We start from the raw sequence: 11780 nt of genomic DNA, 5'->3' as shown, positions 1-11780 counted from the left end.
GTAGTGATGACATCCTTTTGTATTCCTCCATTCCAATCGGTATTCCCCTGCTTAATCCATATCTCTCATCAACTAGGCATTTATTAATTGTGGGTGATTAATGCTTCATTGGCTTGGTGCCCTATATATTTTGAAATCAGAGCTGAAAGCACTTATAGGAGTATGACAAAGGAATGATAGTGTGACATCAAGTTGGCAGTGATAAAACAAACATATGGCATAAAGATGCTTTCTTGAGCAGGAGAGGAATGGTCTACATAGCTCAATACTATCTGCACCGACTGGTGGTGTCTCTTCATGGTTTAAGGCAGGGGATCTGATACCTTCTACCTGTAAAACAGATGTTCTACCACTGAGTTATGGTGTATTCCCTGTTTAGGAGTGGGGTGTTATCCAGAATAGGATATGGCCTTTGTGGTTGCTATCCATCAAGTTAAACCTCTGGGATGGAAATTGATATTTCTTGACTTTAGACAAGTGCTCATGTACATATAAATATATGTGCATGCATGGGCACTGAGGATTTGGAGCACTGCAAGTATATGAGAGTGTTCCAGTTTTCCTCTGAGAGAATATAAAGAAGTCCCACCCTGTTCTAATCTGATTATCTTTGTTAGCTTAACAAGGCTATAATAACCTATCATAAGTAAATATGCCCATGTTTTATTTAAAAATAAATAAATGCTATTCCTGTTTTGCCAAGTGCACCAGCTGTTGGTATGTTTCCAAGATGCCAATTTTAATTTACAAAGGTCTGAATAGCATTTGATAACAGGTAGGTTCCTCTACACAAGTCCCTATGCACAGTGCTTTTTCAGGGGGGGGGGACACGGACGCAGGGGGACGCATACCCCTAAACATCTTGTGAATCTTTGTGCTTTTGTCCATTTACTGTATTTATTTTCCCGATTTGAACTATATAATGGTGATTTTTCTGGAGAGTACCCCCTAAACAATTTTTTTTAGGAAGAAAAAAAGCACTGCCTATGTAGGCAGTAGTATAAAGTACTATGCACACTGAGTCCCTCTCATATGACTAACTAAACACTTAGATATCAGGAACATGGTCAGAGAACAAACTAATGTTGGAAGCATTGGAACAGTCTAACTACTCTTTCGATGTCTTTAAGGAATACACAGAGGCTGAAATGGACGGAAATGTGCATACTTTAAATTCTTTATTGTAGATCAAGGAAACCAGGCAGGTCAGAAGTCCCAGGAACATATATGAAGAGCCCTGCTGCATCAAGCCAATGACCCATCTAGTCTAGAATCCTGTTTCTCACAGTGTCCAGCCAGATCCTTATGGGGAACTGAAATATACTCGGAGTCGAGTGTGAATTTCATGCTCTTTATTCAGCTCATATTAGCAATGAATGAAACTTTCCCCAAAATGTCTAGCTATATATACATGATTCACACAATGGGCCACACGTGACTGGCTAGTTCCAGGCTGCTCCTGTAGGCCAATCAGGTTGTGGATTCACCTCCTCCAGAAGCCTGATTGGCTGCTCCTGCTCCTGCTGATTCACTTCCACCTGGAGCTCGATTGGGTGGCTCCTGCGGACCAATCAGACTGCTGCATTCTGGATCCTATGGTTCTAGGATTCAGCTCAGTACTGGACTCAAGCACAAAAACCCTGTGCCTTCCTGTGGCTTACAGCAACTCATATTCAAAGACATTACTACCTCCAACTATGAAGGCAGAGTATAGCCATTGTGTCCAGTATCCATTGATAGCTTTATCCCCCATGATTCCCCCCTCCATTTCTCTTTTAAAGCTACCCAAGTTGGTGGTGTTGTAAACAAAAATTACCCTTTTCCCTTAAGGGGTATAGAGAGCCCATATAGAGTCCTTACATAGGTTCCCTATTGGTAGGAGAGAATAACAGAGGCCAACCAGAGAATATTGAGAAGCAAAGCAGCTAGTAAGTTTGATCTTTATTGATCTGTTGCAACAGGGTGCTCTCCTCACCCGCAGGAGAGGAGGAAGAACCCAGAAAAATGGCATGCAAGGCCTTATAAAGACTTTTGAAATTGTCACCCTGTAGATCAAGACCACCCCCAGAAACATCATACATACATCACAGAAGGGGTGTAACCTAAGACCACCCCTCAGATACATCATACCTACATCACAGAAAAGGCGGTCTTAAAACAGAAATTTGAATGTTGTTTTTCTCCTGTTGTTGTTTATCTCCTGTCTGGCAGGTTACTTGATTGGATTGCCTGGGGAGCCTGGCCAGTCTTTTGTAATGATAAATACTTAGTTCCTGGACCAGGTCACAGGCTCACACCCTATTCAAACACAGAGATACCCTTAAGACAGGATTTGTGAAGGAAAAGACACTGGGGAGGCTTTTCCATTTTCCTTTGACCTTGCAGAGAAAACATTTGGTCAGTTTGGGACAGTTTGGGAATCAAAATGGTTCCAGGTCGGTCTTCCTGTGCTGATCTATGTATGTGCCTGGTTGGCACACTTATGAACATTTAACATATATCTAAGACCTCAAAATTCCTATCACAATGGTGATCACCACCTCTTGCAGGAGTGAGTCCCATACTTTAACTGCGCAGTGCATGAAGATGTGCTTTGCTTTATCCGTCGTGACTCTTCCAACAAGCAGCTTCCTTGGATGCCAGGTAGCTCCAAGTGAGTAAGTTGCTCCAACAGAGTCAGAGAGCAGTCTGAGTTCTGTCAAGCCTCTGCCTGGAGACTACCTCCTCTAGGCTCTGCCCCCTAGTGGAGACTTCAGATTCTTAAAAGGCCAACACCCTGGCTTGAGGTCTTGCATTTCACAGTCTCCCACTTGCTATGAAATAGCACATTATGCACCGCTAAAGTACTGAGGTACAGGGGAAGGCACCTGTGTGGGTATTGGCTCTGGCCCTACAGTGTTTTTCCACAGACATGCATTGAGATAACAGAATACTGCAGTCAAATGCTCTATTCTGATTCTATTTCTTCTCGATGCTATTTTATTGTATTGAGGAAACTTTGGAAAAAATCTTTGTGGGGGAAAAGAGGCAGTATGCCTCTGAATACTAGTTTTGGGAATCATATGTAGGGGTTGGGAGCTGCTGCTTTTAGGATCTATATTTTGACTCCCCAAGAACATCTTGGCCACAGATGCTGGACTATAATGGACCTTTGACTTGATTCAGCAGGACTTTTTCCTATGCAAATATTAAATAACCGAGAAACGTGCCTTTAATTTGAGGAACTGAAAAACAGCAATGAACTGAAACAGGCATAGGCAACCTCGGCCCTCCAGATGTCTTGGGACTACAATTCCCATCATCCCTGAACACTGGTCCTGTTAGCTAGGGATCATGGTAGTTGTAGTCCCAAAACATCTGGAGGGCCGAGGTTGCCTATGCCTGAACTGGAAGCTCAGAGGAAACATTTCCTCGATTTCTTCATCCCAGTCCTGTTCACTTCCAGAAAATAGAAAGAACCCAAATATGTTCCACTTTTCAATAGATGAGTACAGAGTGTTCCGCGAACTAAACAATAGCATTTCTGGACTCACATATGAGATATGAAGCTTTGTCGTCTTCAGGTTCTGTGTGTGTATATCAGCCCCCTGTCTCATATTTCCAAAAAAATTGTGCTAGTAATGATCTCTCAGCACTATAGAAGATATTGGTAGGCCAACTGAGATTCATGGCCAATAGATTCTGGACAGAGGAAAGGAAACATTCCCCCAACCTGCGTACAGGATGTAATCCAAATATGATAAGAACATGAGGAGAGTCAGGCTAGTGATCCATCTAGTTCAGCATCTTCTTTTCACAGAGGCCAACCTTATGCCTATAGGAAACCAGAAAACCGAAACTGAGCATAGAAGCACTCTCCCTTTCCGTGGTTTCTACCAACTGGTATTCAGAAGCATCACTGCCTCTGATCATGAATCAGTGTAGAATTGGCTGGTAGGAAAATCAATGATGACTCGTGGCTTAGATGCCTTAGAGATGGTGTTAGATAAACCATTGGAGTTGCTAGACAACCTTATAACATACAATACAGTGGTGCCTTGGGTTACATACACTTCAGGTTACAGAAGCTTCAGGTTACAGACTCCGCTAACCCAGAAATAGTACCTCAGGTTAAGAACTTTGCTTCAGGATGAGAACAGAAATTGTGCTCCGGCGGCACGGGAGACCCCATTAGCTAAAGTGGTGCTTCAGGTTAAGAACAGTTTCAGGTTAAGAATGGACTTCTGGAACTAATTAAGTTCTTAACCCGAGGTACCACTGTACCACTGTACCTAATTTTCAAGAAGCTTCAGAGACAATCATTATATTATAGCATATATTTTATTTTATTTTCATTGATGCAAGAGTTGAAAGCAGAAGGCAGTTCCGCAGCCCAGCAAATGGGGGGAATATTGTGGTGAAACCCTACCCATTTAATTCTATGCAGTAGTGATGCCTCTTTTGCTTCTTAGGTCGTCTTGGAGGAGCTCTTCCGAAGAGATTAAAGGGAAGGGAAGCAAATTTGCAGCTTATTATAAGTGACAGGTGCAAAGGCTTTAGGGTTTCCCACTTGGCAAAGAGAAGAGGTGGAGGTGACCCAACAGGTCTTCAAAAGGAGGTTGATGGTGTGGATATTATTCTGGATGTTGGAGAAGATCGTGTTGTTATTGCAGGCTGAGTGGGACGTCCGAAGTATCAACCACAGCAACCGGAAGAATTGTTGTTATTCTTGATGTAGATGATGCGGCACCCTCCACAACCACAGCCCTGGGAGCAGCAGCAGGGGTGGCAGCAGCAGCCGCAACCGCAACCACAGCCGCAACCGCCGCAACTGGGGATGCAGATGATGTTGGGTCCAGAATTTGAAGAGGAGCCGCAGCCACAGCAACCCATCATTGTGAGTGGAAGGTAGGCTGAAACAGATGAAATATGCATTACGTTTAGTGTGTGTGTGATGTAGAGGAGAAATGATGTTCACAATTTAGTGGACTAACCATTGAGAACTGCCAGTTGCTGACTTGTGTAGGGCTTATTCCAGGTTTAAGATACCCCCCGGGGGTGTTAGTGCTGTTGGGATATTCCATTCCACCTTAAGAACAGACGTGTGACAATCCACACGTCTGTTTACATTCCAGCACAGCTTGCCCGGGAACTTCCATTTTGTGTATAGCTTTTGCTTATACTGTCTTGCTTTGGACACGAAGGAAATCAGACATGTTTCCTTTTGTCCTGATGTATGCTGAATAAACTTCTTGTAAATATGCTCAAACAGCCTCTCCTGCCACTTCTGTTGCGCAGCGTTATCTCTGCTGAGTAGCGTGCTCTAGCTTCTGAAGCTCGAGTCACAGATTCATGCCAAAGACTGGAGATCGCCCGGCACACCGGCCGGTGGGATGGAGCCAGCTGGGGGCCTGCCAATTGCCCCCATTTCCTTGGTTGCATGCCAACAGTGCCATTGGTGGGGCTTGGCAGACTTACCTGGCAATGGGCAGCAGTGTTCCAAGGAGACACATAATTTTTAAGTTCCCCAAATGCTTCTGATGTAGTGCTGTTCCAAAGCATTGTGGGAAATCAAAATGGCTCCTAGACCCAGCCACTTGGCACTGACTGGAGCTCCAGAAAGGTTTTAATGGGAACTCAGGGTCAGGACCGGATTTAGGCTGGATGAGGCCCTAAGCTACTGAAGGTAATGAGCTCCAGAAAAGTTTTAATGGGAACTCAGGGTCAGGACCGGATTTAGGCTGGATGAGGCCCTAAGCTACTGAAGGTAATGAGGCCCTTTATATGTCCAGTTCTCCTTTGTCAACAACAAATTGTCACTGGTTTTTTGTGTTGAATATATGTTATATGGTAATTTATGGACTTGATAGGTATCTAAAGCCATTTGCACATAACAAATAGGAGCCTACACAACACAAAACACTTTTGCTGTGTGTAGGTTTTATTTTTATTTTTTTATCTTATATTTTGGAAATGGACATCCAGTTTTTTCCCCTTTAAATTTTTTTTGGGGCCCCCAAGAGAGTACGGCCCTAACCTATAGCTTGTTAAGCTTATATGTAAATCCAGTACTGCTCAGGATTATGATAAATAGTAGACCTATTCTCAACCTGTGTAAGGTTTTCAGAGAATCTTGCATGGTCCTTGACACTGATCATCTTCATTAAAACATTTCTAAAATGTTTCTTCAGTCCACCTTGGTATCCACCACAGAAACGGAACAAAATGGCAAACCCCAAGACTGTGATACTAAAAGCAGCAGCCAGTAACTCAAAACTTAGAAAGAATAAAAGCCCATGAAAGATAGCAAGAGGGAGGCCATGCAAGAATCTTCATTGAGTAGATTACCTAAGCAGAAGACAACTCCCAAAGCCCACCCACCCCTCCAGTTACAGACCATCTCATTTGAGATAATGGAGGCATCTATGGTAGGGCATTATATTCAGATGTTAATATGAAGTGAGATGAGACCAGCCCTGCTGATCTGATTTGTAAGTTGTTTATTTAGTTAGCAAGATTTCTATCCTGCTTGATGGTATTAAACCTCTAAGCTGTTTACTAGAAAAATTAAAATTATCAGTAAAAATGGTTAAAAATAATTAAACGCATTTAAACATAATTGAAATTAACAGTAAAAAAAAGGATTGAAGCATGTCAAAATCTACATGTCTGAATAGCCTTGACAGAACAAAAATTATTTAAGCAGGTGCTGGAGAGGGTACAGGGTCAATAGGCAGGGATTTGCAAAGTAAGGTCATAAATTACAGGTGAATATAAATAGAATCATATGCAGGTCAGTTCAGTTAAAAGGACATATCCAACCAAAAGAGTTAGCCACATCCATTAATTTCAATAGGTCTACTCAGAGTAGGTCCAACACCAGAAAAAAATATCCCAGATATAAAGTACTACAACTTACTTTGTTCAGCAGTAGATGGAGAGGTGTAAGAGGTTCAGAAACCCAGTGATCGAATGGAGAAGTCTCAGGTGGTGGGCCTTTTATACATCTCTGTTATTTTTTCCGGAGGAAGTGAGGCATCACAGCAAAAATGGTAAACTCTTCATTAGCCATCAAAGAATCCATCCCCACCGGGACAATGTGCCATTATCACCTGCACGTCCCTTGACCTGGCTCATATTCGTCATTTCCACTCCATGTCTTAAACCTAATAAGCTAAAATATGATTAAACCTAATAACAGTCCTTGATCTGGCCAGAGGGTACTGAGAAGATTATGGAGAAGAATGCTGGCATCCATGGACCAGCTTAACTAAATCCATGAACCCAAGGCCATGCTTCTTACACTAGAAACATCCGATTCATCACTGTTGGCCCATTAAGTGTGAATTCCATTGTATGATATTACTGTATATATCCATTTTCAACATGCAGGGCAAAACAACACAAATGGACACAGTAAGCTCTTAGTGCCAATTGTATTGTTATTAAGGGAGAGAAGCTGCCTTTGGCAAGGAAGATCTAGTCTTTAACAATGGCAGCGCGGAAATGTTAGCAGTTGTGGCAATCAGGGACATCAAAGTCTAGCACCAAACACAGTATTTCCAAACATGGAAATCCTTCTGAAATGCTCTTCACCTCAGATTTGGAACCTCATAATACACTTTTCTTCCCCATAGTGGAAGTGATGCATTAAAAATTGGGGGGGGGGGTTTGTCTCCCCCATCTCTAGCTTTTAGAGTTTTTGATTTGAGTTCCTACTGAAATGAGGCTTCATTTTAATGTTTTGATGTCATATTTTAATCTTGTTTTTACGTTGTATTTCAATCAATTGTTTTTATACATGGTGTCAGCCTCTCAGAGCCCCATCTTGGCTGGGGAGGGCGGGGTATAAATAAAAGTAGTTATTATTATTATTATTATTATTATTATTATTATTATTATTATTAGCTGGCACCCATCACACTTTTATCAAGGTTTGAGTATTGGTACATCAATTTTTATGAACACCCACCCCCTGGGGGGAATTAATATGAACCATTTTCATCCCCATCACCACTGATGACATCGCAAATGGCTATAACTTTCCTGGTGCTTTCAACAAAGACTGATAACACTTGAAAAAGTTACTAGCCTCTTCAGAATGTAAAAAGCTTAATAAGTTAAAGAGAAACAGGGGCAGGTGTTTTTTTTTTTTTTTTGCTGTAAAAGCCTCCAACCCCAGAAAAAATAATAATAGAAGGAAGGTAAGGATATCATTTGCAGGTAATGTTATTGTTTCTGAAAGCATGAATCATGTCCAATGTCACAGTGCTTTTCTTCAAGGATAGCCATTCAAGTTTCAGGGTCTGCTTCATGCGCTGACTATAACTATTGGGGAAATAGTTATATTTTTCCCCTTTCAAAGAAGTGGATGAAATTTGCAGGCAGAATACCACCACTCATTACTGCCAAAAAGAAAAGAAAAGAGGTAAACTCTTCACAGGGCCACAAGGAGGTTAGGCTGGCCTCGAACAGAGCCAGGGCTTTTTTGGCCATGGCCCCGATCTGGTGGAACGCTCTGTCTCAAGAGACTAGGGCCCTGAGGGACTTGACATCTTTCCGCAGGGAGTGCAAGATGGAGCTGTTCCACCAGGCCTTTGGCCGAGGCACAGTCTGACCCCCTCTCTCCTTCTGTAATCCTCATAGAACTCTAGCCCAATGGTTGCCATTACTTTTATTATGAATTGATTTTAGAATGTATTTTAATTAACCTACTGTGTGATTTTATGTACACTGTGGTATTTTTACTTGTGGTTAGCCACTCTGAGCCCGGCTTTGGCTGAGGAGGGCGGGATATACCGTATTTTTTGCTCTATAAGACTCACTTTTTCCCTCCTAAAAAGTAAGGGGAAATGTGTGTGTGTCTTATGGAGCGAATGCAGGCTGTGCAGCTATCCCAGAAGCCAGAACAGCAAGAGGGATCGCTGCTTTCACTGCGCAGCGATCCCTCTTGCTGTTCTGGCTTCTGAGATTCAGAATTTTTTTTTTATTGTTTTCCTCCTCCAAAAACTAGGTGCATCTTGTGGTCTGGTGCGTCTTATAGAGCGAAAAATACGGTAAATAAAAATTTATTATTAATTATTTTTATTATCCATTGAAGTACCCATCTCTAATGATGCACCATTGCCAGCTTCAATAACCTTGATCTGGCTCATGGTCAACATTTCCACACTATGTCTTAAAAAGCCTCAGTAAACGTAATAGCTATATTATCCGCAGTTTAACTGAAGGACACTAAGAGGATTAAGGGGAATGTTTATATCGATAGACATGCTTAACAGAATCGATGAACCCAAGACAACACCTACTGCACCAAAAAATATCTGATTCACCATTGCTGGCTCAGTTCATGTGAATTACATTGAAGAAGAAGAGGAGGAGGAGGAGGAGGAAGAGGAGGAGGAGGGGGGGTCTGGATTTGATATCCTGCTTTATCACTACCCTAAGGAGTCTCAAGGGACGTGGGTGGTGCTGTGGTCTAAATCACTGAGCCTCTTGGGCCTGCCGATCAGAAGGTTGGCAGTTCGAATCCCCGTGACAGGGTGAGCTCCCGTTGCTTTGTCCCAGCTCCTGCCAACCTAGCAGTTCGAAAGCACGCCAAAGTGCAAGTAGATAAATAGGTACCGCTCTGGCGGGAAGGTAAACAGTGTTTCTGTGTGCTGCTCTGGTTCGCCAGAAGCGGCTTAGTCCTGCTGGCCACATGACCCAGAAAAACTCCGGCTCCCTCAGCCTGTAAAGCGAGATGAGTGCTGCAGCCCCAGAGTCGTCTGCGACTGGACTTAACTTCCAGGGGCCCTTTACCTTTATCTTTTAAGGAATCTCAAAGCAGTTAACAATCTCCTTTCCCTTCCTCCCCCACAAACAAACACTCTGTGAGGTAAGTGAGACTTCAGAGAAGTGTGACTAGCCCAAGGTCACCCAGCAGCTGCATGTGGAGGTGTGGGGAACTCCTCCAGGCTCTTTCCAACAATTATATTTTCATTAAAGAAGACAATGTACAGTACCTTTGGCAAAAAATGTATAGCGTACAAAGGTAAGGTGGAAGAGCTGGCAGATACATAGTAACCATCATGATCCTCAAGGTTATAATGCATGTATGTAGATCCTTTTTCTTCTCCAGATGTTGCTGAACTACATCTCCCATCAGCCCCAACAAGCAAGGCCAATAGCCTGGAATCATGGGAACTGTAGGACCAAATGCCAAAGATTGATTTTGCTAACATAGGAAACTTGCTGAAATTCTATTTGGCCCAGATTTGGTATCTTATGATTTAGGTGGTCTTCTTTCTAAAGCAGGACCAATGCATTAAGAATCTTCTTTAGAGCCTTAGAGGTGAGGTTACTAAATTTTGTACCACTTCTTAAGGTGTCCACTGCCTTCTGATTTTCTCCCTCTATATTTCTTATCTACATACATGTCCACTGATAAAGCACTGAAGGGCAAGGGGGTCAATCATGATGAGCTTGTGTCTAGACTTGTGTCTATACCACTGGCTGTAATGACCTGGTGGCTATAGTCCACATGGCTGAACAATTAAAAATTGATCAGATCAGTGTTTGATGAAGATTGGGGCAGGGAGCCAGACGATGATGTGGGAGGGAGGGAATGAACCAGAGGAATATGAGGTAGAAAATGGAAATAGGGAATATGCAGGGGGCCCAGACCAAATTGGTGAAAAGTTGGCAGAAATAATCATATGGAAGGACGCAGAGGGTCACATGGGAATGGAAATGACCTCCATACAAAGATTTAGGGAAGAAGTAGAAGATGGGTATGGTCTAGACACACACATTGAGACTTCAGTCCTGGGCTGCTCCAAGCAACTCCCCCACATCTGTCTGCTTGCCCCCTATCTCCAGATCTCTCTCTCTTTAAGGACAACATTTTTCTTTGTGATATCCGGCCTTCACCTGGGCAACATCCTTCCCTCACCTGCAGAGCCTCCTTTCTGGTTTCCGTTGATGGGTTAATGACATGCTTCTAGTATCTTTTATCATTCTTAATAACTTCTATCCTGGCTTGGAAAAGAAGCTTTGTCTGTGTTTTTCACTGGCCTGTCATCTTTCCTTCAATACTCCAAATATTATCTGAATTCTATCATTTATTCACTAAACTCCAGCAGTTATGGGTGCCCTTGCACTCCAAATTGTGTTACCCCAGATCTGTTCTCTCTCCCCCCCCCCCCCTCTCTCTCATTGTCTCTATCTATATTCTTCATTCCATCTTGTTCCTAGACTCCTAAGTAGCTCCTGTGACTAGGAGTGCTTATGTCTAGTTTAGGCTAGTTTTCTACAGTCATACATGTACTGGGATAGTTATGGCTGTAGAAAACTAGCTGGGATAGAAAACTGGGATAGTTTGACCTCATGGTCTAATGACTTCCTACTTAGACTACTGTAATGCCCACTACATGGGGCTAGTCTTAGAGATGGACTGGAGTCTATAGCCAGTGCAGAACGCAGCTGCTAGGTTGGTAAATATGGCAGTGAGGAGACCATATGTCACCGGTCCTGAAAGGTCTGCAGAGGCTGCCACAAAGTCTAGTTCAATGTGTTGGCATGATAGCATAAAGCCCTAAATGCCTTGGGGCCAGAGTATCTAAAGGATCAGCTCCCCCAATATAAACCAGCTCGAGCCCTGTGATCCTCAGGGGAGACCCTCTTGGTGGTGTTGCCTCTGGTTCCTGCCTGGCTGACACTGACACATGAAAGGTCCTTCTCAGTTGAATGCCCACCTAGCAATACACAGCCCTACCACATGAAGCAGCTAATTTCCAAGAAACCTCATAGACAATAAATAG

At 42.9% G+C, this 11780-nt stretch overlaps 1 long non-coding RNA gene across 1 annotated transcript; it reads right to left on the bottom strand.

Moving 5' to 3' along the window:
• Positions 1–4301: 4301 nt before the first annotated feature.
• Positions 4302–6944, bottom strand: LOC307205249. Its single transcript, XR_013833955.1, has 2 exons — positions 6899–6944; positions 4302–4892 (listed from the first exon to the last, which is right to left on the bottom strand). It is a non-coding gene; the product is annotated as an uncharacterized lncRNA (long non-coding RNA).
• Between the last annotated feature and the right edge of the window lie 4836 nt (positions 6945–11780).

The sequence above is a fragment of the Podarcis cretensis genome, assembly GCF_951804945.1.
Source record: "Podarcis cretensis genome assembly, chromosome: 16".
NCBI lineage: Eukaryota > Metazoa > Chordata > Lepidosauria > Squamata > Lacertidae > Podarcis > Podarcis cretensis.
The sequence above is the reverse complement of the archived record's forward strand: the minus strand, read 5'-3'. Positions and strand labels throughout refer to the sequence as shown.